At 36.3% G+C, this 14,912-nt stretch overlaps 1 protein-coding gene across 3 annotated transcripts in view; it reads left to right on the top strand.

Moving 5' to 3' along the window:
• Nucleotides 1-14,912, top strand: part of LOC149795952 (uncharacterized) — a 209,840-nt gene that overhangs the window by 64,117 nt on the left and 130,811 nt on the right. The gene's annotated exons all lie outside the window — the stretch shown is intronic.

The following is a 14,912-nucleotide window of genomic DNA, read 5'->3' as shown; positions in this document are numbered from 1 at the left end:
GGGTTTGTTGTTGTTAGTAAATACAAGCGAATTATTTGCTGGTGTACCATTAAATGATTTTGATCTGATATTTGGCCAGCTGTAATATACTCGTAATTGTGCAAGTGCTATTTCTTTTACTGGAATTGCAGTAGGAAAATTAACACTAAATTCAGGATTAGTTGAACTTACCGAGATCATCGTTATCTTTGGCGGAGTTGTGTTGGTCACGATCTGCTGGAGTAATTCTGTCATTATTGATACTTGTATCTTTAATACCTTCATCGTATATTTTGGTCATCATTGAAAATTCGAAATCAGATATAATTCCATCACTGAGACTCGCTGATAACAACGAGGATAATTTCGAGTATGCTACCGTCACTGTATGTAATTTTATTTTGTAATCGGATAACTTTTCGTTCGTACAAGTACATATTTTTTTTGTGATGATACCAAGCACACCTGCAATAGTTGTTGCTGCTGAAATACAGATAGTTACAACTACTGGTGCCATCGTTGTTAACGCTGATAATATTACACCGGTTCCAGCAACAACAGCGGATACTGAATAAACAATCACATCAACGATAACCAATCGTCGTCGATATTTTTTTACTTTTACTGTATATTGATCAACTTGATCTTTTAGCGCAGCCTGCCATTCACGCGCTTGATTGTATCTGTATTGCGCACCGTCCATATATATTTTTATGCCGTAACCAATTGAGGTGTTTCAGCTACAAATTCCAAACACCACCAGAAGGATGTTGCGGTTAATTCCTTATCAGCTACTTCCAGAATAAATATTTCTTCGGTTCCGCTATTTAATACAACAGATACAACCCCGGAAAACCTGTCTGTGGAATGACGCCATGGAAACGTTGTAAATATTTCAAACTTAGCGGCGGAAAACACAGACAGCCTGTACACGCCAGTGACTGTTGCGGTATATTTGATAGTATTATTTTGCTGCGACCATGTTGCAAATCCCGATGATACCGTGCATACGATGTTTGTGATATGCCCGGGAGTTATTGCAGCTGGAATTTTAATCAAATTGGTTTTACTGACAATCTCAGGAATTCCTGCTACGACGTCTTGCTGTGTTTGTTTGATCGTGTCTAGGTTATTTTTTATATCAACGAGTTTCATGTCAATGACGGAAGGAGTTCCAAAGAACTTACTTATGGAATCATCGGTCCTTTGAAAATTTCTTCGATGCCTTAAAAAACCGGTTACGTGAACATCATATTCGGCCCGTAACGTGGATAATTTACCGTCTACGGTGTCGACGTATTTTTTTGTTGCTGCGTCTTCGTCAGATGTTGGATCCGCTAAAACTACTATTTTATTTCCGTTCATGCTGAGTTCACCCATCATTGTATCACCGGTGTTTCTCACGCGATTAGCAACACTTTTTGCAATTTCATCTCTGATGGTTTTAAGTGACATACTTGAATCTCTGATTTTACCGCTATCAGTAAACACGGGAATATTATCCGTAACTGCACCAATTACTCGCCGGACTATATCATTCCATTTGATATTGCTGGTTTTTAGTTTACCATATCGATCTTGAAAAATAACAACCTCATCTGGATCAACTCCAGCAAGGTTCATAATATCAGCGAGGTCATCTTTAGTCGCATACTTTGACAGATCAACGTCGGATTTTATTTTCTTACTAGTAGAAGATCTTCCGTAAATGTCAACCATTATAATAAGATCCGTTGTTTAAAATGCTTTACGCGCAACAAATCGGTTGCTTGTATAATCGTGCACGACTTTATGTGGCGGCCTGGATGATTTTGATATAGCGTCGAGTACATTAATTACTTCACGGCCGCATATTGGCGGATCTGTCATTGTTTGTGTGGGTAGCGTTGAATACCAAACTTTGGTTGTTGCGTGGAGTGGTGCGACATACTTGATAAATTCAACAGGTGGAGCTAACCCGTACGAATCAAAATAAACAATTCCACGCGGATCAACCGCGTATGATACCCAATGAGTACCGGGTCCGGAACGTTTGTCAAGATTAATAATACCTGTTTCAAGTTTGTTTGGTTGTTTCGGTAATTGATCTCGCATAAAAACACCTCTAAAGGCGGATATTTTTAATTTTTTAGCAGCATCAAGTAAATCAAAATTTGATGATGGAACGTTTAACGAAATGACCCTGGAAGCCTTAGGCCTCTCCCCCAACGAGATCCCGGTAATCTTAGACCGCGTCCCTTTTTTTTGTATCCCTGCCCTGTTGCTTTCTTTAGTGCCATTCCAGCGGCTGTTCCAACAGCACCTAACGCGGCCGCTTTTGCTATGGCTGGAGCAGCCGCAGCTATTAATGCCGGAATGGCCGCAAATAGTGGGAATATACCACCCGTTTTAACCATGTCTTTGATGGCGCTCGGGGAGAGATGGAATTGAACTCCAGTTTTTGATTCTAGGGCTTTATTGAAATGTTTAATCTGATTATTTGTCAGCGATAATTTGTTTGGACCACCACTAATATGATCTCGTTTTAGTGATATTTTAGTTCCGCATTTGTTGGCGGTTTTTGATTGAAGCTTTTTTACCTGACCCGGGGTCAGAGTAACATTAACATGACTATACGACATTTTTATATAAAATATATTTTTCTAAATAGCACGATTAAAGATTTTCCACCGGTGCATCAACAACCCTCATTCGACCACTGCCACCTTCAAGTAACATGGCCTTGTCGCTAAGTATGACCGCGATCGCTCTGTAGAAGCCGGGAACAACTGGTGGACCGGGTATATCAGGAGGAGGGTTAGTAACATGAGCTCGAAAGTGTATATCAACAACAGATTGTTTGGATAAATCAAGATGTTCTAGTGAAAAATAATAAATCGGATATAGACCTGTAAAATCTAGTTGTGATATTTGCAACCCGGTATCTATATTTTGATCACGTCCCATGAATGACATTAAACGATGATATGCGCGCGCTACATGATTTTGTGCATAATTTAGTTGTATATCCTCGGCTGGTTCTTGATGTCCATTTATCCGTAAAGAAACTTCACTAACTCCAAGGTTGTCAAATATCATATGTGAACGTTCTTGATTATTCGTCCGAGCATTATCTTGTAGTGCAATAAAAATATGTCGTGGTGCAGAAACACCTTGTTGTGATGCTATATGCCATGTAAATAAACCATTAATATTGCTTTGAGCAGCATCTGTGGTTACTGTTAACCATGATAACAATGATTTACCGCCTTGATCCATAAAAGATAGTAATTTTTGTTCTTCAGTAATAGATGGAGTCATTACTGGCATCCACAATGAAAGTTTTGATATATTTACTTTACCCTCGGCAACACCAGCACCTCGCCAGATTGCATCATTATCATCACTTTTTCTTACGAGCACAATTGTGTGTTTAGCTCCAAAGATGACTTTTCTAACATTTCTGCAAAATCCAAAGATGTGAGATAATGGAATTGCACATGAAAAATTTCTATTATTTCCCGACAGCGCTGCTCGGCGTGTTGCAAATCCTAGGTTGTAAGTCGCATTAACGCTTCCTATAATATCAAAAGCAGCACCCGGTGCGTCTGCGTGTTCAAAATCAACTGGTTGTGCATCGGCAGTAGCTACTGGTGTTCGTACTTTGGTATACTGAACATGATCAGCGTTGTTGGTAATATCCTTAGCAAACATCATTGTTGGACCAGCTGATCTTGTAAAGTCGTCAGAATATCTCGCCAGACCAATTATTGTTGTAGCAACGTCGACATCCTTCTGAACTGATTCAATATTTTTTCCATCAATCATGTATGTGGCGCTATCAAACAACGCCATGATCCCGTTGTTGACAAAACCAACACGCAAATTAGCAGCATATGCCGTATTAGCTACAACATTCGTTACAAGTCTACCTTCTACTTCAATAAACGCCTCAGCGGGCAAGAAATATCTACTTGTATCATGAACCTGTAATTCGATTCTCCCCCGCTGATTTGGTAGTCTTGCGTCATAGGAATAAAATTGATAATCACGTATAGATTCATACTTAAGGACAGGTGCCTCCATATCAAATGCTGGGTCTGATTCGCGCCTGAACATTTTTATTATAGTTACCATTTTTCCAAATGATGATCATCGTCGACGAAGACCACTTCCTGCTATTAAATTTGATGTTATATTTTTTTCTGCTTCTTCAGATATCGCCGCTAGTTTTTGATTTGCAGCCTGATTTATTATTTTACTTACGTCTGCAGGCATCACCTCAGTACTTGCCAGTTTCACCGGTGGTTGTTGTTTTCGTCGCAATAATCGTGATAATCTTTCTTTGATCGCCGAGAACGCCTTACCAGCAACATTGACAATTGCTCCAGGAGCTTTATCACGAACAATATCAATAGCCTTCATCGATAATTGTTTTGCGACGGGTGCTACTTTTGGAGCTATCCTCGTGAATAATCCTCGAATAACATCACCAAGTCCATTTCCGTAAATTGCTTCATAGATTGGTAATCGTGAGTTTACCGCTCTAACCTGTGTGGGTTTACGATGATTATCATGCACAATCATCTTATTTTATTTACCATTTATCTAACAACTAGTCATCAACGAGCTCATCAATAAGTTCTCGGTAAGCGCCAATATCCATGATACCACCTTGAAATAGTCGCCGACAAATATCAGCTATTTCATTAATTATTTCTGGTGAATTATTTCCGGCACGTTTTCCTCCTATGAGAACTTCTAACCGTGATACGTCATTGATGATATTATCAGGACATAAACCAGATCCTGTTTTAGGTTCATCTTGAGGTGTTTTAAATACTGGTGGTTGCATTACCGGAGTAAGTACTTCAGTGGTGGCCGGGGGTGAACCTTCTCGAAATCCATGTGGTGAATCTGTCGGTGTAAATGTCATTTTCGGTGCAGAAATTTTACGTAAAGGTGAAGGAATTTTCTTCGAGGTGAGTAATTTAACTAGCTCTTTAGTCTTTTTAATTTCCGACTTCAACTTTTGCTGTGGCGAAGATTGTTGTTGTTGTTCTATTTGTTGCAGAGGTGGAGGAAGCTGATACTGGAAAGACTCTCCTTGTTTTGGTTGTTCCCATCTCTCTCTATAAAGTCTTTTTACTTCTTCTTTAAGTTTTTCAAATTCTGGACCTCTAGCTTGTTTTTTGTCGTAATATACGCGATATATCCATTTAATGAAATTATCATCATTTGTTTTTTCAAAACGGGGTTTTAAAATACTAGATTTATTAGATATACTATTTAATATTGCTTCAGGTAATCTCTCTCTTTCAGTTTTTCTAATTTCCTCAACAACTCCTTCGTTAAATTTTGCAATTAATTCTACGTTTTCTCCTGCTGGTTTGGATTTAGATGCAAGTTTTTTTCTCACATCGGCGACTTCAGTACGAAGTTCTCCAATACCTTCAAGTATTTCCTCATCAACAGGTGGAGGTTGAGCTGCGGCTATTTCCCTGGCTATGCCAGGTGGAAGGTCTCGTAAAATCTTCTTTGTCTGTTTGGTTCTTCTTGCTGTTTTTTCTAATACCGGAAAAATACCCTTTTTCCTCCTCTCATCTTCCTCCGCAATATCTCCCCATATAGTTTTTTCAGCAGCCGCCGCAGCTTTCTCAGTAGCTGTAGTGACGGGTTTAAACAGTTTTTTAGTGTCCTCTTCATACTCAACTTGTGCTTCTTGCTGCGCTTGCAAGTTTTTTCTAAATGAGTCTCTGACAGGAAGAAATTTTTTAATTATTTCTAATCGTTCTCGTGCTGTTCTTGCAATATGAGATTCTGGATGTACCATTTTTATTATAACATGATAATTTAATTAATATCAGCAAAAGAGGAATACAGAAGTTTGATGATATATTATAAACACAGAAAGAACATAAATCCAAAAATAGAAAAACCACCATCAGAACTTGAATATTACTTGAAACATAGAACAAATTCCGAAGATTCAGATGAAGATGAAACAGATGAGGAAAAACGACAGCGAGAACGAGTTCAAAAATATTCATCAAACTTGGTATGGTGGTAAATTAATAGCAGCAGAGAGGGTACCTACCAACGTTGGTCGTCAAAAAAATAAACAAAAAATAAATAAACACGTAGAGTACTTTATTTTTTCAGATACTATTTCGAACTGAGGTTTTATTAGCACAATCGGTCATTACAAAAATAAACATCTCAAGGAAAGTTCATTTGTAAAATCTGGACCTTTCTACGAGATGATTTATTTGTTTGTTTTATTTATTTTGTCGGAATTCTATGGTCTGTTCACCCTCTCTGCTGCTCCTCCTGATAATCATTTCCGTTGATCGTGACAACCACGGGAGTTATTTGTACTTAAGCGGTGGCTAATCCGATGATGTTGATTTTGTCCGGAGTTGGACTAGCCGTGCAGACTCTGATCAAACGTCTCGAACCCTGAATGGAGACCAAACAGAATAGTGCCAAACAGGCTATGCTGACCTATCAGAAAATATTCAATAAGATCCTATCGTATCAGCGAGGAGTTCCTTTTAATATGGCGTTACTGATCAGTGAAATGAGAACAGTGAAATATATCATCGTGGACATGGCGGGCAATCGGTGTACGACATGCAGAAAATTCGTAAAGATATATGACCAGAAATATAGAGACTGTCTAGCGACAAGAGGTCTTTGTGAAGGACGTGATCTTGCATCATCCGGAATCGCTCTACGAAGCCATTGCCATGTTCGTACGGAATCACGTGTCAGTAAACATCGAACTGATGCTGACAAAAACAAAAGGATCATCAAGTTAACAGACCTTACTAACGCGAGAGCAAGAATCAGACTTATCCAACGATGGTATCGTACTGATCTACTACGACGATCATCTGATTAGACAGCATTGAATGCTATGTCTGTGTGAACAAATGCTGAAAAGAGTTTTAAATTATCTTAATACAGAACCATGGAGGACGTTCAGATGGCTGAGAGCATATCAGATCACACACGATACCTGACCTATGTCATCGTGGAAAATCGGGGAGACCTCGAAGAGGCTATCACCAATGCAATCCATCTCAGCATCGATAGTGTAGTTCCTTCTTGCTGAAGTAGTAACAAATATGAAATGCATCCCCAACAATTTCGAAAAATACATCGTTTTCGATTGGTCTATTTCGATTCGTCGATTCCTTCCAATTTATGGAGTCGTCGCTAGAAGAGGTCGCTCAAGCCTGTCCTAGGTTTATGCATCTCAAAATAGAATTTGATCGTGCTTCTCTCCTGCAACGAAAATGGGTTTATCCCTACTAATATATCAATGGTCCAGATTCGATAAAACCTCATTACCAGCTCTGGACACCTTCCATTCTCACTTATCACGACCTGTACCTGAAAACAGACGAACTTCAACTATAGGTGTCTTCAAAAATTCCAAACACATGTGTCTAGATCATTTTCAGCTCGATCCACCCTGGTATTTCAAATCACCAGGTTTCTCCTGGGATGCCCTTCTCAAGACGAGTCAAGTGCAACTTGAACTCGTCCAAGATCCAGACATGTTCGTGTTCACTGAGAATTTGATTCAAGGAGGCATCTGCATCACCAGCTAAAATCATGCCATCGCCAATAACAAATACATGTCCAACTACGATCCCACTCAACCATCCGCATACCTTAATACCAATAATCTCTACGACTACGCCATGTCGCATTCCCATCCGTATGTGATTTTCAATGGATCACCTGAGAATAATTCATCCATGAAAGACAAGCAGGATATCAGGATGGCTCAATGAGCTTTTTCGCCGATGCTGATCTGGAGTATTCACCCCATCTCCACAACTCTCATAATGATTATCCCTTCTGCACTAAGCCACGCCTTATCACACACTCGGTGCTTTCTCCCGATAACCTCCAACATAAAATACAATTTGGAATCAGAGATGCCAAGGTCAAAAAGCTCGTACAAAATCTACATCACAAAACACACTACAACACACATTTTCGACTACTAAACAAGCTCTTCAACATGGACTTGTTCTTAAACAAGTTCATCAATCACGTTTAAACATCCTCCATGGATGAAATCGCACTCCGACTTCAATACCCAACAATAAGCTAAAGCCATGGTGGACATGGGTAAAAAATTCTTTAAACTCTTGAAAAACTGCGTCGATGGAAAACATCAGACACAGAAAGAAAATCGAAATCGTCAAAAAAAAACATGACAACGAGATAAGCTCGTAGCCAACGATGCCTTCGTTAGCATGCAAATATTTAAGGAAGAATTTGTCGCTACTGAATCCAGAGAAACACATCGCATGCTCGATAAACCCATCCAAGTCGGTCCAGCCATTCTTGATCTTTCCAAAATGCTCATGCAAGAGTTTCATTTTGATTTCATCAAACAACAATAAGGATATAAATCCAGACTACTCATGACCAATACCGACTCACTCGTCTTTGAAATTCACACGGATGATGTCTAAACTGATCTCTATCAATATCGAGATAGCAATTATCCAGAAACAAGCTCATTTCACTGTAGAGACAATAAAAAGAAACTTGGAAAATTCAAAGATGAAACTGGGAGCATACCCATGACATAATTCATAGGACTGGGATCCAAAGTGTATTGCATCACGCTCGGTGGTGGTACTATCAGGAAAAATGCCAAAGAAGTTTAAAAAGCAGTCATCTGTCAAATTTCCACTATTGATCATTATAAACAGTCATTACAGGGATATCTACAGTGCTACTCCATGAGAATTTTCCCATCACAATGACATCAACTTTCCACCCTACTTATCAACAAAAAGGACTTTGCTCATTCGACCACAAACGATACACCAAAGACGGTTTTTACATAGTCGCCCCCCGATATTATCGCACGGAGTGAGAACAAAAGTAAGCCAGAACAACCCTTTGAGCACATGTGATAAAAATTGAGCCAAAACATTTATAACACAGTAGTTGAGTTCTATGAGGGTTCTCACTCACCTAGACCACGCAGTGGGATCGGTGATCCATAAGCCCAATTCTTCTCTGCTGCTCGCACTTTAATTAGGGTACACATACCATAGATGCGTGAAATGTTCTTCAAACGAACCAAAAAAGGAAATAAAAGCATAAAATCCCATATTTCTGAAAACACTTTCCACCGAAAAATGTCATATTCATAAATTATTTTCATTTCATAATCATATTCGCTCACTTATCATTTATCAGTCTAATATATCAAAGAGTACTGGGGAGAAGAGGATAAACTGAGCACTACGAATATGAAATGAGCTTTGGCATCAGATTACTCTGCAAGGTTGTAATCTGTCTGTGCAAAATTAAAAGTAACTTATTGTATTGTGAATGAAATCCCAAACAGTCGTAGTATTTTATCAGCCTTTCTGTCGTAAAGCAAATAAGCAGTTTTGCTTTACAAAGTAAGGTAACTATCGATATATTTTTCTAATTCTTCTATTTATTTTAAATCACATATTTTTAAATGAACTTTCTGAAATTTGTAATATAAAAAAAAACATTTAGCGTATTTTGCTACATGTTCGTTGTACTGTAGTCTTACATTGTAAATTGCCTCACATTCAATTTATTAAAATAGATTGCACGATTGTCGTGAGAACTTTTCTTTAAACTTAGGACTGTCATCAGCGATGAATATAAAACAACTGTGACTAAAACTATTGTTCATCTCTAATATTTAGAATAATATTTTCTAAAAAATATTCTGGATATTTTTCAATAGAAATGTTTTGATTGCTATTAGTAGACCACAAGTATGTTAGTAGGATTCCATAAAACAGGAACTTTCTTCCAGGCATGCAGTCGTTAAGTTTTCTAAGATACGATTACGTGGTTTTGAAAACGCTGAAAAGGTACTGGAAAAGCATGTATTCAAAAAAGCACGGAAGAAGCTAAGAAAATTGCACATTTTGCAAACGGACAAGAGCTAGAGAGAGATCAGTATTAGATTCAACCAAAATATTATTAGGTTAATACACATTTGGTTGTCCGATTTCGGTCACCAATCGGAACAAAAACGTACTTTACTTAGGTCTTACCAGTCATGAAATGAGTATATGTATTTTTCTGGTGCACTTCGCTAGTAAACTATGTTACGGCCTCTTTATTACCAGAATCGATTTTTAGTTCATTCTTGACAGTATAACGATATCGAGCGAATTGTCGTCTCTACTCGTTTTATCCAATCCAACCTATTAGTTTCTTTTCAGTCATATTTTAAAATGTTTATAAATGCTTTACAATCTGTAAAAATCAAACCCAAACATCTAGGGTCACTCTTCATATTTGGCTAGTTCCCTTTTAATGCTTTTTCTATGCTTGCTTGTCTTTTTAAAGACTTCATCAAATGCAGGTTCATGATAAGAAAACATGTTCTACTAAAGGCTGCATAATTGAATAAAGATTTCAACAATGATACATATTCATTTATTTGTACAAAAGTATATCCTTCTTTAGTACGTCTAATACTTCTGTGTGTTTTATCACAAAATGTGTATAGCTTTCTATTATGATTCTCAAACATTTTAGTAACAATCATTTTTAACAGTTTTTGCCACTATTTATATTTTCAATTTAGTTAACGATGTTTATAGATCATCAAAATCTCTATATAACTATTTCGGTTTTCTATGTAATTCGTCAAACCTTAATTCTAACAGACTTATTATTTAGTCCACATACTTTACAATCTTTTATGATTTTCTCACCTTTCATTTTCTTTCTTTAGTCTTACTGAATCAGATTCTTATGAAACTTTTTATTTTTATTTTTTAAATCAGACATAGATGAATGTAGGATGCAATCATGTATCGTCTCATAGTTACACTCAGCTTAACTTTATTCCGTAAGTCATTCTTCTCCTATGGATTTCTTCGAAGTCATTATTCCTTTATGGTTTTAAAAGCCTATTAATGACAGCCGCTGGACATATTTAGACATTAGCACATCATCTTTAAAGCCATTAACACACATTTTAGAGTTTTTGATAGGTTTATTCTTTCTAACGTGATTTTAAAACGTTCTCAACAAACCCTATCAAAGTTGCACACACATCTCGTAAATGCAAAAAACAAAACAACAAAAACAATTGCAGATCGTGTACCTATTTCTTGAACTTCTAAACTAGTATTTGCACCACACATTTCATATCAAACGATTGTCATGCCTATCTCAACGAGTTAGAAATTGTACATGCCGTTTTATTCCATTTTCAATCACATTTGTAATGTTTTATTTCTTTACCTTAACAATTCATTATTTAATTTTTACTTCAACCTAAACAATGATATGTAATGTCTCTACCGATATATATATGAATAAATTCACTGTAAATACATTTATTTAATAATTTCCCTCGTGGCGCCCCTTGTGCTCTGCGATAATTATTGTATTTAATGATGCGTGGTAAATAGTGTCAGTTATGTTGTTCTTTTAGATAGGTATTTATTTTATGATTTTTTTTTTAATCTTTATTCCTAGTCTTTTATCTCACTTTAACATTTCTAATAATTGCTTAATTCATTTATATTCAACTTTATATTTAGTGCATTGTGTTCCGCCATCACTGAGTCTCTTTTACTAATGTCAATATCTTAGACGTGAACCTTCTCTCCTTTTTAACTTTTCCGTGTTGGCTTTTTCAATTTTCTTTAACAGTTGACAAGTTTTTACCAAGTTCAGCTTTATGAATCTTTTATCTCTTGTGAATTTACCTTTTCCGTTGATTTCGGAAACTCACGAGTCTTGAAGGTTTTCTTTCACCATCATTAATTTAAAGAAATTACACGCAGTTAATCATGTTTCAAGTCTTTCTTTTTCAAGTTATCATACATGCTGTTTTATCTGTTCAGCGACTATTTCAACTAATAAATATTGTAAATTATAGTTCAGAAGACTTATTGTAAATGAAGTAGGTTCTAGGTTTGTTTGCTTTCTTAAATAAATGTGTTTACGTTGTCAAGCTTAATGTTGAAGTTGGTCATGCATATGTAAAAGATAAAATCACACTTGCATCTAATTCCGTTTGTTTGTAAATGAGTCTTCTTTCAAAAGTATTCGTAATTAACTGAAATTGGCAGAAACTGACAAAGCTGTCATTTTTAGTATTATTTTATTTAACAATGACTTTAACTAATCTAACCTTTACAAACACTACAGGTTGTCTTCACTAATGTTGATACCGTGTTACCTAAGCCCTTGTCATTAACTTGTTTACCAGACATTTCCATGCATGACTTATCTGCTACACTAATTTGTCATTCCTATTTGCATTCCCCTTATATTACCCCTTCATTAAATATCTTGTTATACTACATTTTCAAGGAAACCTAATTATTTTTCATGTTGCTGTTCTGTTGCTTTTTTCATTTAATTAGTGTACAATATAAAATTCTGGTGGAGATATGGTGGAAAGTCCTGCTTACTGCATTCAAGATTATGGCAAATACGAAGGAGTTATTGCTTAGGGTGGATATTATTTATAAAATGATTTATTTGGAAGCAATTTGAGGACAAGTGTAAGGAACATCTTAATGAACATTTCCATCAAACTGTCAACAAAATTATTTTCTAGTAAAAGAAAGAACCAAGGCCAGAATCAATGACGTAACTAGAATTCAAGCCTGTGCAAACAGGTTTAACCTACATTACATTTGACATATAGGCTCAAATTCCTACCCTCAATTATGCAGAAAGGTCAATCACGCAAAACAAATTAAATCTGTAAAACATAATCAATGACAAAAGCAAACATACAAGACAAATAAAATATACATAACAATATGTATGTATGTATGTATGTATGTTGTATGTATACATAGGATACCATCCTTTGTTCATTCTGGAATGTACACTCGAATTCAATTAATCTGCAACTGTGCACTGATGATAAGAGTTAGGTCAAAAATATTCCTTCCTGTTCAGTACACACCAATGTTGTCACATTCTATTTTTAAAACATTATTTCCTCTCAGTTTGGTGGTGGTAGATTTAGATGTATACATTATATTATATACATTACACATGGTAGAGCTAGATTTATACATTCTTGGTATTTATTTTAAGGTGATTGTTTATTCTTTTGGATATGAAATTTATGGAGTGGTTGTGTGTATTTTTATGACAGTGCTATTAAGTATATCTTTTTTTGTAACTGTGTGACTGTAATGATCATCTATAAACAATATAATACGGAGCTAATATTTTGTCCATGGTTGAAGATTCTATTTTAAAGATATGGAGCGATAAATGATTGACTACAAATTAAATTCAACCTACATACTGAACCTATTGACATGTTTGAGTAATATCTCATTGGTTAGTGAGGTCAAGTGGGTGCTTAGAAGAATTAAATTATTTCCCATTGAATGGCTTGAACATGTGGGTTCTATGGCGATGTGGAATATTTGCAAAATGGCATGTAGTGAGTAGGACAAAATGTGTTTTAGGATTTTATGATGTATATAAACAGGTTGGGCTGGACAACTTTATTTCATTCTTCTTTCATATATTGTTGTTGTAACATAAGTCTGCAGATATGTTTAATGTTTATAGATACTATTTGAGAGGCAACATTTGTTAGATTATTCACTGGAATAACAAAGTGCTCATTGGACTAAAATTTCATTCTAAGACTACTGTGAATTTGTTCGAAGGAGTTCTGGACAATCTCATTGTGACACATCAGGACATTGGCAGTTTAGTGCATTTAAAGATCTTGAATTCATATAGAACATTCGATTCTTTTGGAAGTGTGTAGACCTTTATAGGATTACATTGGATTTAATTCATAACGCTGTAAGTTCCTCTTAAATTTTCATTTAATAACTTTGATAATTAAATTATTTGTTAGGTTTTACAACACTTGTTGGTTTTTATTCTTTCTGTTACAAAGTGTATGACCATCCTAACAGTGCACAGCGAGTAGTGATGGATTTATTCTGATCCAAGAGTGAACTCTCATGAAAACGCCTGATAAAATTTGACAATAATTTTACAATGAGTTCATCTTACTTATTAGGCGCCTCGGATGTGGGAGGTCGTGGGTTCGATCCCCGGTCGAGTCATACCAAAGACTTACAAAAATGGTACTAACAGCTGCCTCGCTTGGCGCTCAGCATTAAGAGGTTAGTGTTAGGACTGGTCGGCCCGGTGTCAGGATAATGTGACTGGGTGGGACATCATGCTATATGTCTGTGGTATGATGCCCCAGTGCTAGACATCACTATAAACTGCCACACTGCAGTCATCGTAGCGATATGACTGAAATTTTTTTAAAGCTACGTTAAAAATCAAAATCACATCAAATCACATTACTTATTAGGATTTGGACACAGTGGACGCTCATTATATAGAAACAAAGGTAGGAGAAATAATTGAGAGTCCTAGCCCTCCATCTTGTTTTTTTATTGAAGCCCAAATAAAGTGTGTCATGCAAACTTCCAGAGGTTGTTCAACATTTAAGGGGGCAGGGACAAGTTTTTATGTACAAATTTAATGCCACAATCAGTGACCTAGTATAAAAATCTTAAAACATCATATACACAAGTGAGGTCAAAAAGATCCATATTTTTTTATACTTATATTAAAATAAAGCATCAAAATAGTATCCACTTGACCAGAGAAGTCAATAGTAGTTCACAGCAGAAGTTTATGCACCCCAATCCTAAATTTCTATCTCCAATTTTCATGTCTGAAGGTAATTTTTGACACCATGTGATGCTCACAGTACAAACACGAGCCCTTTTCCTAGAAGACAATTATGCAAAACAGTACGTATTAAACATGCTGATGTAATTGAAAATAGTTGTCATCCAAGCTGTTTTTGAGATATTCTATATGCCAAAACCCACGTGCTTAATGCTATGGGAGTCAAGTTCTTCTTCCTAGCCTACTATTGGTATTTCACGACC

The sequence above is a fragment of the Sinohyriopsis cumingii genome, chromosome 7 (genome assembly GCF_028554795.1).
Source record: "Sinohyriopsis cumingii isolate HCF-2022 chromosome 7, ASM2855479v2, whole genome shotgun sequence".
Lineage (NCBI taxonomy): Eukaryota > Metazoa > Mollusca > Bivalvia > Unionida > Unionidae > Sinohyriopsis > Sinohyriopsis cumingii.
This window is presented reverse-complemented; position numbering and strand designations above follow the sequence as displayed.